The sequence below is a fragment of the Symphalangus syndactylus genome, chromosome 2, assembly GCF_028878055.3.
Source record: "Symphalangus syndactylus isolate Jambi chromosome 2, NHGRI_mSymSyn1-v2.1_pri, whole genome shotgun sequence".
NCBI classification, from domain to species: domain Eukaryota; kingdom Metazoa; phylum Chordata; class Mammalia; order Primates; family Hylobatidae; genus Symphalangus; species Symphalangus syndactylus.
Window position 1 is genome coordinate 143,414,167 of NC_072424.2, and position 15,760 is coordinate 143,429,926.

Consider the following 15,760-nt stretch of genomic DNA (forward strand, 5'->3'; position numbering starts at 1 on the left):
CTCAGGTTGGGCCAGGCTGCCCACGGGACCTGGAGTGACCACTGTGTGGGGCTGGAAGCCGCGACATCCTATGTGTCCCATGCCCCAGCTAGCAGCCCCTTGTGTGCAGCGCCTTCAGCGCTGCTGGAAAATCATGAAGTCAAAAGCATATTTTCTCAGAAGGATCCATTCCTACCATATTTGGATAAACAGAGCCAACTTCACTGTCCCTAGCAACATCCCATGACCGCGTCTGCACAGGAAAATCTGACCCAGCTTGTGGCATGGGCACTGCAGTTGCCCATCACCTAGCACCGGGCTGGGTCAGAGCTGCTGTCGCCTAGGTGGGAAGAGAGTGCTCCCTAATGACCAGGCAACATCACTCCAGGCGTGAGGGCAGCAGGTGGGAAGAGAGTGCTCCCTAATGACCAGGCACATATAACTCCAGGTGTGAAGGTGGCAGGTGGGAAAAGAATGCTCCCTAATGACCAGGCAACATCACTGCAGGCGTGAGGGCGGCAGGTGAGAAGGTTCACAGATCCCTGAGCCACTGATGAATGAAGAAAATGGTTTCTTCTCCATGTTCACCAGGAAGCCTAGAGAGTTATGAGGAGGAAGAGCATTCATAGCCCTTTTCACCTCCATGGAGCTGCCAAGGATGCCAGCAGGGGTCTTCATGAATAAAAGAAGTTAGGGACAAGTGGCCCAAGAGAAGAGAGAGGGTGTGGGTGGCCACCAAGCAGACAGGAAGGAAACACTTGAATTTCCTTCCTCTGCATGTGTTCTTTGGGTCTGTGGACGTGACCAACTGGATCAGAGGAGAAAACAGAGAAATAAGGAGAGAAAATCAACAATGTGTTGTTTCCCTGCTGAACTCACAGTCCACAGAGTTGCCTCGAGTTTCACAAGTCAGACTTTTTCCTTAAGTTTTGTTTTCTTCAAAAGATACTCAAGGTCTGCCTTCATCAACATTCCAATAAGCCACGCCACGCACGCCTTGCCCAAAGGCTGCTGATGAAAACGCTGGCTGTGCATGGAAGGAAGTGGCAGAAAGAAAGATTCCTATTCTTCCATAAAGCAACTTACTTGCATTCAGAACATTTCAAGTGAAAAATCCTGAGCACTTTAATTGCCCATGTTAACGAGGGCCGAGGCTGTGAGGGCTGGAGCTGCGGGGAAGGTTCCTGGCTCACTGACACACAGGGAGCATCACCATGGCTCTTTGCAGGATCAGGAACTGGCATTTCAGCCTGGCGCAGCCTGGAACATGGGAAGCCACCGTGGTGCTGATGAAACTGAGGGAACCGCAGGGAGAACCAGCCAGCCCCGTGAAATATGGTGAGACAGCACGAAGCATTGGTGATGCCTGTTAGGAACCTTCCCATGCCCCTGCACCTCTGCAATATCAGATGGGGACCTCGCGCATTTCAAATATGACTTGATTGTAGAAAATGATTGGTTCATCTCCTCTTCCATCCACTTTCCCACGGTGGTCTCCTTCCATCCTTCAGGCCTCTGCTCAAGTGCGACCACTTCAGGAGTCTTTCTTGCCAGCCTAGCTAGGGAAGAAGCTCTGACTGGCACTCATGAGCCCTTGCTCTGTTCCTTGGCTGCACTCATTATTATTTGACATCCTATTTATTCATGTACCTCCTCAGTGTCTGTTCACAAGAATACATACCACGTCTGTCTACAATAGTAACTGGTGTATAATAGGTGTTCAACACATATTTATTGAAAGACAAAAAGGAATAAAGGGGCCATGGACTGCACCAGAGTGAATGGACCCTAGTGTTTGTGCTTGTTTGCACACTTGTCCTATACTCACACTTCATTCCACAAAGGATTCGAGGCAGAACTAATTCTGTGATTTGCCATAAAATTGTATTGAGTGCCTATTATTTGCAGATGTGAACATGAAAGAAGGTGGGAGAAATAGTGCTGGCGTTTAAGGTTTTGAAGTGCTTTTCTATGGGCAGCACCAGTTCCTTGCAGCCTTCCAGAGTCGCAGCTGACATTTGTATTCCTTGTCTCATACCTCTGGGAGAAGGCAAGGGTCTATGTGGAAAAGGTTATACATGAAATGGCTGTATTGTAAAGAAACAAAATAAAACAAAGACCCAGGTCTCCTAGGGGCTGTCTCCCCAACAGTCACTTCTCCTCCTTTCAAAGCGTGGCTGTGATCCCTTGTGTGGGGCCCTCCTCCTACACCCAGAGGAAAAAGCTCCAGGAGGTTGTTGAGAAGCAGGAATGAGAGAGAACAGAGGTTGAGCTGGACCACCAGGAGGCCACACCCTGTGGCTCTCATCAATGGCATGTGGTAGATGACAGAAAGGTTAGAGTCCGCTCATGAGGCAGGTGAGTGGAGGCACAGCACAGCCTTGGCAAGTGCAGGTGAACAGTCACAAAAGCAGAAACCATCAAGCTAGTGCCGGTCACAGGAAATGCAGCTCCACACAGGGAACCATATACTGCCCACTGAAGTAGTCCTCAAAGCCCAGGAAGTCCAGATCTTCCTGCCCTCTGTCTTTGGTGGAGACTCATGAGAAATACCAGCCTAGGAATGGCACCAGCATCAAGTCTTAAGGTTAATAAGACTTTTTAACTTTGTTACATTTTTTATCTGCGTTCTTAAAAGTTGGAACAGAATAATAGTGTGGACAGCCAAAGTTTTTGACATGTGAGAGCTAGATTTTTTTTTTTCAAGATGAAGTTTTGCTCTCATTGCCCAGGCTAGAGTGCGATGGTGCAATCAGAGCTCACTGCAACCTCCGCCTCCTGAGTTCAAGCAATTTTCCGGTCTCAGCCTCCCAAGTAGCTGGGATTACAGGCATGTGCCACCATGCCTAGCTAATTTTTGTATTTTTAGTAAAGACAGGGTTTCACCATGTTGGTCAGGCTGGTCTCGAGCTCCTGACCTCAAGTGATCCACCTGCCTCAGCCTCCCAAAGTTCTGAAATTACAGGCATGAGCCACCACACCCAGCCTAATTTTTGTATTTTTAGTAGAGACAGTGTTTCACCATGTTGGTCAGGCTGGTCTCAAACTCCTGATCTCAGGTGATCTGCCTGCATCAGCCTCCCAAAGTGCTGGGATTACAGGCATGAGCCACCGCGCCCGGCCTGAGCTGAACTTTTTGAGGGATAACTGGTTTTGAGTTTCCATGGGGCGTAGCCTTTAAAGACTCGATGTTGGTGCAAGAGCAGGTGGATGGCAGGTTGCCCCGCTCCAGGCATTTCCATCCACAGCCCCTCCAAGGAGACCAGGCAGAGTTCACCCAGGGCTGGGGAAGAGGCAGGACCAAAGAGGAGGGAGAGAGCCAGGCAGCAGTGGGCTCCTGAGAGAGGCCTCTGCCCTGGGCTGATTCCTGGTCTGGGGAGGCTACCGGAGATGACAAACCCCTCCCCAGGTTTGTGGATCTGAAGACATTAGGAGTCTTCCTTGGGGAGCACACAGGAGGCAGCAAGTCTTGCGGTAAAGTCCCCTCTACCTGTGTGGTTGGGCAGCAGATGAAGGAAAAATGGCTTTACGGGGTGTCTAGACATGAGGAGATCCGAAACAGTCCCTGTGTTTTCAGCGGGCACCAGGCAAGGAGGAGAAGGTAAAACGTCACAGTTTCCAGAGAGGGAAGAGAATTGGCTGAGAAAAGCTCGACAGACCCACAGGAGAGAGAAACTAAAACCTACTTCTCTTTTTAAGCACCTTGCCTGGTAGCTAGTATAGCACACATCCATTCATTAATAAATGTGGATATTACCAGGGAATTCTAGTTTTTCTCATTTTAGACTTGGGGAGGACAAATGAGCTCAAGCCAGTCGATCTTTTATATTATGCCCTAAAAAATATATGCCCACTTCTAAGGAAAAAATTAAAAAAGCATTGCTTCTCATTTTTTTACATAAATTTATATAAATTCACATGGGAAGCAGAGACCTGAAAATTCATTTTCAAATATACATAATGAAAGGCATTCCCCCTGAGGAACCTCTCCCTGGTTAAAGAATTGTCAGCAGAATGCTTCTGTGTTTTTACAGCGCAAGTTTCATAGAATATACAGATCTTTTGGTACAGGATTTTTAGGCTAGCATTTGTGTAGGAAAAAAAAATTATACACAACAAAAATGTAACACAACATTCCGGAATAAGGAAACATAGAGGGAGACATCTCAGGCTGCCTTCCAAGTGTAGCTGGGAGCAGGTCAGAACCAAAACAGCTGCTTTGATGGGCACCTTGGGGCCAACCACAGGCACAGCACAGCAATAGGGGTTTGTGAACATAAATTCTGGGACAAAAGCATAGCTCCAGTTTGCAATTTTTCATTTTGAAACATCAATTCCCTTTTTTTTTTTTTTTGGACGGAGTCTCACTGCGACGCCCAGGCTGAGTGTAGTGGTGCCATCTCAGCTCACTGCAACCTCTGCTTCCCAGGTTCAAGCAATTCTCCTGCCTCAGCCTCTCGAGTAGCTGGGATTACAGGCATGCACCACCATGCCTGGCTGATCTTTTTTTTTTTTTTTTTTTTTTTTTTTTTGTATTTTTAGTGGAGAAGGGGTTTTACCATGTTGGCCAGCCTGATTTTGAGCTCCTGACCTCGAGCTCCTGACCTCAAGTGATCTGCCCACCTTGGCCTCCCAAAGTGCTGGGATTACAGGTGTGAGCTACTGCACTCAGCCTCAATCACCTCTTTTGAAGATCTATCATCACATTACTCCTCAGAGATCTTTAGCTGCACCAAAATGGCAAATATAGAATAGTCATTGCCTTGAGTTTGAATCTGATATTTTGCCTGAAAGTTTGGCTTCATCCTTCAACTTGTCTACACCACCATCAATTTTCAAACTAGTGACAAAAAAAAAAAAAAAAACCTCTGGATCCATCTTTCTCTATAATCTTTATTTTCCTCGGTCCCATTAAAAAAACTAATTTTGCATTTATTATATCTTGCTTTACTGCAGGCACCTCTAAACTACCATAAACAAGGGGTCACTGAAACGAAGACTTAACTGAAAGCAAAGAAAGCATACTCTACCCAGTATCCTGCTTTCCCAGATACTTACCCAGTTCTTAGGATGGCAAAATTTTCATCTGTGGCTTTTGTTCCACCCCACCACTCTCTGCAATGCCATGGATGGGCTCCCAATGTGGTTTACACCACATTGGATGACACTACTACTAATAATATCTTGCTTTTGGATAGAAATGTAAGTGTGAGAAACACTTTCATACACATTGGCACATTTAGTCTCACATTTAGTGTCAACTGTCAACTGTGAGGTCGGCAGGAATGGTACTATCATTTCCATTATTAATGCGAAGAACACATATCCAAGCATGTGAAAAATAGCAAATTTGGGGCTCAAAAAGATTCCTAAGTGTTAGGCACTGCTTCCACGAAGTTACAAAGAATGTAGTTATCAGACGTAGTTCCTTCCCCCAAGAAGTTCACAGTCTAGTGCTGGATATAGATTTGTAAACCAGCAAGTGTAATACAGTATGGAAAGGGCCCACCAGATACATAGGAAGTTGCATAGGAAAAGGCACAACAAACTCTATCAGCAAGAGAGAGCTGTGGAAAACCTTATAAAGGAGGCCATCTTTGGGTTCTTTGAAGAATGAGAAGACTCTAAATAGTGTAGGAAAGAAAAATAGAAGTAGGACAAAGTGATTCCAAGGAAGAAAATGTGTGTGCAAAGGCACAGAGATAATCAAAGAACTGGAAGTCTGTGCACAGCAGATGGCACTAGATGACGAAGGGCACAGAGGACTTTGACTTTGTCTTATAGCAAGTGGTAAGCCACTAAAGGATTTAACCAGGGGAAAGACAGGATCAAATTTGAATTCAAAAACATTTTGAAAGTAGAGAGGAGGATAGATTTCTAAGGAAGAGAGAGATTGTGGGCAAAATCCCAGGCAAGAAATGATTCTGGACTAAAATTAAGGCAAGGATAGCAGGAATGGAGGAGAGGGGATATGTTTGAGAGAACTTTCACTGGGAGAACAAACGTAGGGTTCATGTGCTAGAAACTTAAATCCCAATGCAACAGTGTTGAGAGGCAGAATCTTTAAGAGGTTATTAGGTCATGAGGGCTCTGCCCTTATGAATAGATTAATGCCACTATATCAGGGGTGTGTTAGTGATTTTGGAAGGGGGTCCTGAGAAAAAGGATGAATTTTGCCCTCTTGTTGTCTCTTTTGTGCTCTTGCTATGTGATGCCTTCCACCGTGGGATGACACAGCAAGAAGGTTCTCACAAGACATGGCCCCTCACTCTTGGACTTCTCAGCCTCCAGAACTGTGAGCCAAATAATTTCTATTGTTGATAAATCACCATGTCTATGATATTTTGTTACAGCAGCACAAAACAAACTAAGACCATTGTCGTTTGGATATAGGTGATGCATGTAAGGAAGAATTCTGGATGGATTCCAGATTTTAAACTCATCAAAGTTGGATGATGGTAATAACTTTAATAATGAGGGAAAGAAGCAGATGGGTCAGGGAGTGCAGGGAGTGGGGAAGAGCAGGAATCAGAAAGAGGAGGTAACATGTTCAGTTTTGAGCAGTCCTTGTACACAGAGCCTCTGATGTATTCATGCAGAACTGGTGACGTCTGAGCTGGAGATATGAAATCCATTTTACTGATGCCAGAGGGAGGAATGTGATGAACCATGGAGAGAATATGGAGTAAGCAGTAACAGATAGGAAAGGATGTGGATATCACCCTCATTTAAGATCGGCAGAAATAAAGCAAGATAATGAATGCAGAGAGGGAGAAAGACAACAGGAGAAAATGTTTTCAAGGAATCCAAGAAATATTTTTGAGAAGGAAGAAGAAGAAAGAACAGAGGGTCATGAAGGTCAAATGCTACACCCATGTGTTAGCCAGATCTGGCACCAGAAGACAGCTGTGTCCCTGCCACTGGCTGTGTCTATTGTGTGGTGGGGGGAGCTGCCAGGCAGGGTGGTGGGAATGGGAATGAATGCAAACAATGGGAGACAAGGAGAATTTTGCCTGTGAAAAGAAAGGAGAGAGAGGTGATTACAACCCAGGAAGATGGTGATTCTTAAATGTTAATGTAGGAGCAAGATTTGACCATATTGGCAAATGAAGGGCAGCCAACAATGATGGAGAATGAGTAGAGACTTACTGGGGAGCCTCACTTTTCCCCAATATTCTCTCTTTTTAACCCAATAGTGTGAATCATCGCCACTCTTCTAAGATCATCTCCCATCAGTCCTTTCATGGTTGAACTGAGAAAGGGCATTTGTGCTTTGGAAGGAATGTGCAAGTAGAATAAGACCTTTGCTGTGAGGATGGTTTGCTTAGGGTTAAATGCAGCTTATATTGTTGGGAACTTGTTTGTACAAATTTTGGAAGACCATTTGCTTGCGCTGAGACTAAGTTCTTCCTCTATGTAGTTCAGGGGTGACCATGACAATTTTTTTGCCCCCAAACAGGCAGTTCTGCCTGCATCCTATGTAGCATCCCAGAGGTCTTAGACACTCCTTGAGGGCTGGAGGAAAGCCAAGCCCTGTAACCCACTGGGCCTGGCCAGCAAGCTCCACGTGCCATTGCCACTTGTCTAATCCTGAATATGGAAGGGTTCAGGTGGCACCTACTTGAAACTTAATAAGACTTTTGTTTACTTTTTTCCCCCAAAGTACAAGACAAGAAGACATTAGCTATCCTACAGATTTTAACTATCTTCTTCTATTTAGCTTCTATTAATTCTCGGAGTAACTTTTCTCCTAAGTCAGTGAATGGTGAGATTTTCACATTCTCTTAAAACAACTTTGCACTGGAATTCAGTTTCATATTGCATCCAACATAAACTTACATATTTAAAAAAGCAACCTGTTCTTAATAGAACCTTTCTTATTTTTATATCACTGAATATTTTTACAACTTAGAAATATTTATTGAAAGAGTTGGTACATGTCTTGACATCTTTATAGGCTAGACAGTGCTTGGCACATAGTAGGACTGAATAAATATTTGTTGAATGAATGAAGAGTAAACAGAATAAATTAACAGTGAACATTTTGGCCACTAGAGAAAAACAGGCTGAGAAAGAGCTGTTGTCAGTTTCACAAAACCTGTCAAGAGCAGCAAATCACAATTAAACACAAAACACACACAGACACTATCCAGTTCTATAAACAGGAGGCAATTAAGGACCTACAAACTGACCTTCTCATAAATGCTAACCAAACTAATCTTGTTCATTTCAGAGATTCTTACCTGTCAAAGCCTAAATTCAGTGCTCTGCAAACCAGTTCCTCCTGTATGAAGCCTGATAATAAATGTTAACAAAAATCCAGATATCAGCACAGACCCCACATCACAGGAGGGTCTTCTGAAAATCTCTCCCACTTCCTTTCCTCTGCAAAGACTTCAGAAGCCAAAAGCTGGACTGTCAATATCAAAAGTCTAAATATATTGCATTTTACCCTCCCCAGCAAGCCAAACAGCTTTGCAAACAGAGCAATGAGCTTTGGCATTCTCGAAGCACAACTGTGAACACAGCAGTAACTCAAGGTAAAACAACCTTGTGAAACAGTTCACCAACAGAGCAGCTTGTGGGCAACCAGAGCAGCTCTGTCACCCGAGGCAAACACTGCTTCACAAAGCCGTAGCGTGGAGTCCATTGACAACTGTGAGCGTCTCTGAATAAGTTGTGTAAATATGGTTGTCTCCAACTAGAATAAAGGCAACATCCACTCATATCTCTTGTTGTTTTCATTCTGTTTATAGCCTATCCATGTTATACATGCAATTTTTAAATGAAATCATGCAATAAAACAAGAATTTGGCTGGAATGGTACTAATCTTGGATGAGTTTCAGCTGAGGGTGCCAAGGGCCCCTGTGCTCACTGGACAACGGGGCCCTTATCCTTGGGATTCAAGTCAGGTCCCCATGTGAACCCCAGAAAACCCACTCGGGGCTTCCTTCAGTGAGGGGGCCCTGGCTGATGTCTTCGCAAACACTGCGCCCTGGGCACTTTTCAAGTGCTTACTCAAGAAATCGATTTAAAGAAGTCCTGTAGTGAGGAGTCCAGTGACCAACAACATCAAAACTAAAACAAAAACGAAACAACACACACACACACACACACACACACACTACATATAATCAGGTTGATGACCTCAATATGTGTTTGGAAGGGCAGGTTAAATGAAATTGCAGATAATAAAATTCTATTTGGAGACTAGAAATAAAATTCTATTTGGAGAAATAAAATCTTTAGTAAATTGGACATATGGGCAACAATATTTTTTGCAGCACTGTTTATAGCATCAAAAAACTGGAAATAACATAAGTGCCCATCAATAGGAGAATGGCTGAATAAAATATAGTGTTGCTACACCTCTACACCGCAGAATATTATGCAGCCAGCACAAAGAATTAATTAGAATATACCAGTTGACTCAGTGAGATTTCTAGGAAGTGCTATTGATTAATCCAAGATACAGGAAATATGTATAATATCCTTCTTTTGTAAGACAAACCATAACCCAAAATCTATGTATACATACATGTTAACAAGTATCCTTTTCTCTCCAAAACCTCTTGTTCTTGCATTCAGATAGCAAGTGCAGATGGTGAAATTGTATAGGGCGAGGGGTACCTGCGTGTGTGCAAGTCTATGTCGATGCATTTATGTCTGTAAATCAGTAAGCAGCATTATGCAATTCCACATTTTTACATTTTTTAAAATGTTTGCATAGACACATATAACAAATTTCTAAATACAATTTTATAAAGGAAGAAATGAAACAGGTGAACTGCTATAAATTTTTTGGACTTTTACATTTCATTATTTGTAAATTTCGTTTCAATAGTTTACTTTTATTTCAATGGTTTTTGGTTACATGGACAAGTTCTTTAGTGATGATTTTTCAGATTTTGGTGTACTTGTCACCCTGCTTTAAATGAATATGACTTGGGTTCTTCTGACATTTTTATTCCTGTAAAATAAACAGTGTCTGCACATCGTTAATTAGAAAAGTGTTCGACACAGGGTGTGGATTGCATTGTCCTCAGAAAACCCGTCAAAAGGAGGTGCAGGTAAGGAAATGATGTTCCTAGAAGTGCAGTCACTTTTTTAAGCTTACACAACTCCTAGCCTGCAGGACTGGATTTGTAACCTGAGGCTGCCTGACTCCAAACCCTTTTGGCTACTCACTGGAGCCTCCCAAAGTCCTTGTTTTTGTCTCTGCCTTAAGACCTCCGTGGAGAATCCCGCACAACCAAGCTCCAGCAACGGAAGCATTCTTTGCAGCTGATCACTTTGATTTCTCCAGTTACCACCCACCCCAAGTTCTTGGGCAGCAGAAGAGGTCATAGGGCTCTCAGCTGTCAACAATCCCACATCTGTGTGATGGGGGCAATGGGTAAACCTTACACCGTGGCAATGACTAAGCCTTTAAATTGGAGCGTCCCCAAAACTGAGCACATGAGCCTTGCTTTATTATTCCAGAATTTTTTACTAGGTGTCTGCTTTGAATTCAGAATAAAGATTCTTTCAGCAATATGTTGTAGTGTCTTCAGTACATTTCCAGGCTATAGCACGTAGACTCAAATTTGTATTAAACTGGATCTTTGCAGACAGGGTTGGCTCAAATAAACGTGGAAAAAAGGAACACTGTGTTAAAACACATGCAGTGGAAACTAATCAAGGGCGCATACAGACACGGGCAGCAACTTGCCAACAACCAGGCCGAGCATAAAGTAGTATCAAGGAAAATCACCCAACACTGTTTCATGTTAGAAGGTGGAACCGCCTGGAAACAACATGCCCTCTCGGAAAGTTCCCGCCATGCTCGGGCGCAGTTTTTCATCGTGATGCATCTCCCGGCGCAGCCTGGCGCTCTGCGGTCTCCGCTTCTGTTCACACGGGCAGCGTTGGTGCACGTGGAAGTGCAATCACGGTGCTCACGTTCGCGTGTCCTCGGCTGCCTGGAGCCCATAGAGCACTCCTTTCTGGGGGTGCTTCCTCTTTCCTGGGAGCGTTCTGTCCTGTGCCTCCCTCTCCAGGGCGCCTCTCCAGGGCGCCTGCCTGCGCCATCCAACCGCAGCCGACAGTTCCATTTTTAAAAGGTCTTGAATAAAGTGAAATGTGATTAGTTGTGCGAAATGAACCAATGATATGCACAATGCAGCAGCCTTTATCACTGATGAAATCCAGAAATAAAGGTAATTTTCTCCAACTTTTGGTGCTATAGTAGCCGTGTTTCTATGAAAAACACTGATAGAACTTAAATTGTTTCATCTGCATAGTGCCTTTAGAAGAAACATAACCCACCAACAACTTCAGGACGGCTGCACGCACACTTCAACACTTCTTGGTGTAGAGCACAGTAGGGGAGGCAATACAGAGAGATAAGAGCTCAGACTCTGAAGTCTGTCCGGGATTTGTGCTCACATCTCACACTTGTTACTCTGACCTTAGGCAAGTTATTGATACTTCTAGGTTCCATTTCCTTGAATAAATGGGGTACAGTAACATTTACACACCCCATAGGGTTGTTGAAAGGATTAGACCAGATGATACCAGTAGAATACTTAGAACGATGGCTGGCAGATGGGAGTGCTTAGCAATTCATTGATACTACATCCGAGGAGAAAAAATTGACTCGGGCCTTTCTGAAATCAATAAAAATCTGTTTCTGTGGCTGTTAAGACCTTGTCTTAAAGAGGTGCAGAGACTCCCTCCATGAACTCTCTGTCTAAACCAGACAGACTCCAGTCATTTGAAAACACTCCCTGCCTCTTGGCCTTCCCACAGAGCCCACCTGACATCATTTGGATATTCGTCCCCACCCAAATCTCATGTTGAATTTTAATCTGCAATGTTGGAGGTGGGGCCCAGTGGGGGATGTTGGGATCATGGAGGTGGATCCCTCATGGCTTGGTGCTATCTTCCTGACAGAATTCTCACGAGATTTGGTCACTTAAAAGTGTGTAGCACCTCCCTCCCTGACTCTGTCTTGCTCCTGCTTTTGCCATGTGATATGCCTGCTCTCCCTTTGCCTTCTGCCATGATTGTAAGCTTCCTGAGGCCTCCCTAAAAACTGAACAGATGCCAGCACCATGCTTCCTGTACAGCATGCAGAGTTGTGAGTCAATTAAACCTCTTTTCTTTATAAATTTCCCAGTCTCAAGTGTTTCTTTATAGCAATGGAAGAATGGCCTAATGCACCACCTTTCACCTGCAGAGCCATCCCCCATCTCCTGCCATTTCACCATTTCTTTAAGAGCAGACCCAAAGATTCCCCATCACCAAGGTCTTCCCTGGGCACTTCAGGGGCAGAAGCCACCTGGGTTGCACCTGGCTTCAGTCATTGTTCCTATCCACATAGCCATCATCTCATGATGTCATCTGGACAGTGATTCCTGGATGTGACTCTGCCCCTCAGGCATGATTGGCAAGCACCTTCAAAACGTGCACATTTGGGGTTTTCTCATAAAAACTTTTTTCAATAAATGTCCGTTACTGCCTCATTTATTAAATATTCCGGCTAGGGCTGCCAACAGCCACGCTGTAGTATATCATATGTGTGCTGGGGTAGTAGGGGAATTAAAAATGCCAGTTTATGATTTTATATATGTATGTATATATATATATATAAATATATATATGTGCACACATACACACACACACACCCTTTCACAAAATAAAGACTCCCTGAAGCTTGTTATTGTTCCCTGTTTTGTGTCTGCCTTGAAGATTGTTACTAAGGATGTTAATAATTTGTGACACATCATCTTTAGTGCCTTTTTGCACCCACATAAGGAGGCTGTCGAGGGAGATGTGTTCGGTGTGTGCCCACCTGTGCTCGCTGCCACCCACTGTGGACAGTGGGCCCTGCCATGTGTGCCTGCTGGGGCTCGCTGCTCTGCCCCTGCTCTGCCCTCACTCTCAGGCCCCTGCTCACCTTCCCTTGCTTTGTCTGCTCCCAGTTTCAGCTTATTCCATGCAAATCCCACTGGACCTCTTCTTGGGAAAAGTACTGCTAATTCTGATCATTTATTAGGCACTATTATATACCAACCTACATAAATTGCTTTAACCTCGACAGTGTGCCGGTAGGTATTTACAACAAGGCCCCCCAGGAGGAAAGCCCTGGTTTATGGTGTTTGCCAATTCCACGGTGTAACTACAGCCCAGTCTGCTAGAACATTTCCTCTGAAAATGAGGATTTGTTCCACTGTGATTGGTAAATTAGGGAACAATTTGAGTGTCATGTCAATGTCGGTTTGCTCAGGCACCATTTTGTTGCTCAGAAGCCAGGTGAATGCAGTAGGAAGGATGGATCTCACACACATGCATTTCATCAGGACAAGGAGCCACACCCACTCACACCTGCTATCTCAACCCTCTGTAGGATTTTAGATAACTCTTGTATTAGTCAGCGTGCTCCAGAAGCCTGGGGAGAAACAGAACCCAGGAAGAGGAAGGGAAATGGGGCAGTGGGGCAGGGGAGGCAAGAGAGGAGAGAGAGAGAGGAAAGAAGGAAGGAAGGAAGGAAGGAAGGAAGGAAGGAAGGAAGGAAGGAAGGAAGGAAACAAAGAAAGAAATAGAAAGAAAGAAAAAGAAAGAAAGAAAGAAAGGAAAGAAAGAAAGAAAGGAAAGAAAGAAAGAAAGAAAGAAAGAAAGAAAGAAAGAAAGAAAGAAAGAAAGAAGAAAGAAAGGAGTATATAGATCTATTGAACACGATATTTATGATGGGAATGGCTCATGCAATTACGGAGGCTAGCAAGTCCCATGATCTGTTGCCTACACACTGGAGAACTGATGCTGTGACTCAGTCTGAGTCCAAAGGCCTGAGAACCAGAGAGTCGGTGGTGTAAAACTCTTAAGTCTGAGGTCAAAGGCCTGAGAACCTGGGAAGCCACTGGCATAAGTACAGAGTCCAAAGGTCTGAAAACCTAGAGAACCTGGTGTTTCAGGGCTGGAGAAGATGAATGTCTCAGATCATACAAAGATAATTCACTCAAATTCACCCTTCCTCCACCTTTTCAGTCTATTGGAGACTTCAGTGAGTCAGGTGACGCCTGCCATGTTGGTGAAGAAGGATCTTCTTTACTCAGTGTTTAAATTCAAATGCTAATCTCTTCTGGAAACATCCTCACAGACGCACCCAGAAATAGTAATTTTCCAGCAATCTGGGCACCATCTAACCCAGTCAAGATGACACCTAAAATTATCCATCACATACTCCTACCAGCAGTTCAAAACAACATGAGCTACAGCCCTTCCTGCCACCAACTGGCTGCATAGCTCTGTGCCTTCCCTTCTGTATTAGTCTGTTCTCACACTGCTAATAAAGACATACCCAAGACTGGGTAATTTATAAAGGAAATAGGTTTAATTGACTCACAGTTCTGCATGGTTGGGGAAGCCTCAGGAAACTTACAATCATGGTGAAAGGGGAAGCAAATGCTTCCTTCTTCACATGGCAGCAGCAAGAATAAGTGCTTAACAAAAAGGGGAGAAATCCCCTCTTAAAACCATCAGATTTCATGAGAACTCACTCACTAGTGGGAGAACAGCATGAAGGTAACCACCTCCATAATTCAATTATCTCCCACTGGCTCCCTCCCAGGACACATGGAGATTATTCAAGATGAGACTTGGGTGGGGACACAGCCAAACCATATCACCTTCTCTTTAATTTGCCCTCTTGAATCTCAGCTATTTTGTATTTTTCCTCTGGTTTTCTGTTCTTTTTCTCTTGGGAACTCTTTGGTTCCCTTCCTCTTGCAGACAGGGAGGTGGACATGGTAGGCCCCCAGACATGGGACACTCATTTCTACAAGCAAACTTCAGGTCTTTCTCAAGGTGATCTTTTCAAAGTGACGTCTTTACTGCAGTATTTAAGGATTTCTTAATGAGTCAAAATGTATAACTATGTGTGCTACCATTTTTATTCGGTTCCTCACCTTTTATTATTTGTCACTAATAAAGTTTTTGAATGTTGTGTCTCTAACCCCATTTTCCCATAAGCCCTACAGTTTTTAATGTAGAAATACATACATTACATTAGAGCAGAACTAACTGCCTGTGGTATGCTGGGGCCCGCTCACATTCACATACTCTTGCTTGAAAGAGCTGGTTGGATTCCCAACTCTGTGTTTAGTGATGTCATATAAATACTGCAGTAAAGATGTCACTGTGCAAAGAAAATTTTTGAAAAAAAATCTTCTATACTTAAAGAGGACACGGTCCTTTTATGAAAAGTCTGTGTGAAGTGAAAATCTTCTGTGCTCAGAGGGCTTCACTTTCTAGTTTTGCCAGCTGGTATGACCTTGAGTGTGGCAGTGACCTTGGGTGTGGGAGCCAACTCATGTTGGCCCCTGTGACCCCCATTTCTTGGTGTTCACACCCTTCATGTTGCACGTGGCGTTTGGTCTGTGTGACCAACAGAACACAGTAGAAGTGAGAGTGTGTCACTTTGAGACCAGGCTCTAAAGACATTGCAGCTTCTGACTTGGTTGCTTGTTTGCTCCTTGGGCCACCTGCTTTGGGGAGGGCTAGCCTCCACATTGTGTGGGTCTCCTGACAACAGCCATGTGCCATGAGCCACCTTAGAAGCAGTTCCTCCAGTGCCAGTAAAACTTCATATGATGTAACAACAGCCAGCGTCTGGACTGGAATCTCGTAAGAGACTCTGAGACACAGCCACACAGCTAAGCCACTCTTGACTTCCTAACCCTCAGAAACTATGAGAAACAATATATGCTTGTTTGTGTAAGCCAGTAAATTTTGGGGTAA

General features: G+C 44.1%; 1 protein-coding gene and 1 pseudogene across 1 annotated transcript in view; both read right to left on the reverse strand.

The window, feature by feature from the left end:
- LOC129476421 (putative transcriptional regulator encoded by LINC00473) overlaps positions 1–13,536 on the reverse strand; it is a 31,830-nt pseudogene extending 18,294 nt beyond the window's left edge.
- Positions 1–15,760, reverse strand: part of PDE10A (phosphodiesterase 10A) — a 667,471-nt gene that overhangs the window by 608,885 nt on the left and 42,826 nt on the right. The window lies entirely within an intron of this gene.